This window comes from Helobdella robusta (genome assembly GCF_000326865.2).
Source record: "Helobdella robusta unplaced genomic scaffold HELROscaffold_34, whole genome shotgun sequence".
NCBI lineage: Eukaryota > Metazoa > Annelida > Clitellata > Rhynchobdellida > Glossiphoniidae > Helobdella > Helobdella robusta.
In genome coordinates, this window is record NW_008704659.1 from 862,317 (window position 1) to 863,840 (window position 1,524).

Genomic DNA, 1,524 nt, shown 5'->3' on the forward strand with positions numbered 1-1,524 from the left:
TCGTGTCAAAGTCATCCGTCTGACGCTGCATCGTGTTGTGGAGTTTGATGGCGACTTCATGTGGAAGTGTGTGTGTGTGTGTGTGTGTGTGTGTGTGCGTTTGGTGTAGGTGTGTACGCGAGTGGATGTGTACACAGTGAGTGTGTTTGTATGTGCGTGTACCTGAGTGTATGTGTACAAGTGAGTGTGTATAAACTTAAAATTAACGAAACTAAAAAAAAACATCAAATAGCGATTTTTTAAAACCTCTTTGAAATATTCGCGGGCTTTAGCGTGTCTGTTCACTCCATTGAATCCATCCCAGTCAACTTTAAAACCATCACCACCACCACAGCCACCGCTGCTGTCGGCGTCTCCAGACGACGATGACGTCATCTTAACGGCATCCTTCAGTCCGTAGAATCCAGTGGGCTTGCTAAAGTCCTGCCATCTCAGATCCAAACTCCAACGAATGACGTCAGACGTGTTATCCAAACTTTTGTGGATGGATGAATGGATGGATGGATGAATAAGTAAATAAATGGATAAATGGATGAACAGATGGGTGGATAAATAAATTGATGGATGGATAGATGCAAATACATATACAACAGTTAAGACATTGAATACAAACATAAATACAAATACAAGTATATATACAAATATACAATACAAAAATATACAAAAAAGGAATTGCTTATTTTACAAACGTGTGATGTATGTAATACAAACGTTTAATACATACAATACAAACGTATGATACAAACTTGATACAGAAACATGTATTGCATACCTTCTGTGCGGAATTAAGTTGGAGAAAAAAAGGACATCTCCCATGTTCATCTCAACCACCTCTGTCACTTCATCCATTTTAATGCCTCTGGATTCTTGAGACAATTTACTTTTTTACAAACCAACAAAAAAAACAAGTATGCACATATACAAACACACATAAACACAAACACACACACATACACACATACAAACACACATAAACACAAACAAACATACAAACACACATAAACACAAACATACAAACCATAATCTCTGATCAACTCTTCTTCATCCAACATTATGTACCAGGTCTCCCGCCAACAGCCCGTATGTCTAAATACTTTACCAGATTTCTGGCCATAACCCGCCATCTGTTGAATGGGTGGTAGTGGTAAAAGATACGGCGCAATGGTCAGAGGCGCTTAATTTTGTGTCACCGTGACTGGGTTCGATTTCAAAGAGACCCCTTTCTATCACATTTTGTCAACGAATGTATGTTGAGTTGATTCAAACGTATTCGAATAGCTATTTGAGTGTGTGTAGTGTGTGCGTGTGTCTGTGTTTATTTGTGTCTGTGTGTATTTTGTATGTGTGTGTGTGCATGTGTGTGTGTGTATATGTGTGTGTGTGTGTGTATGTGTGTGTGCTTGTGTGTGTGTGTGTGTGTATGTGTGTGTGTGCTTGTGTGTGTGTGTGTGTGTGTGTGTGTGTGTGTGTGTGTGTGTGTGTGTGTGTGTGTGTGTGTGTGTGTGTGTGTGTGTGTGTGTGTGA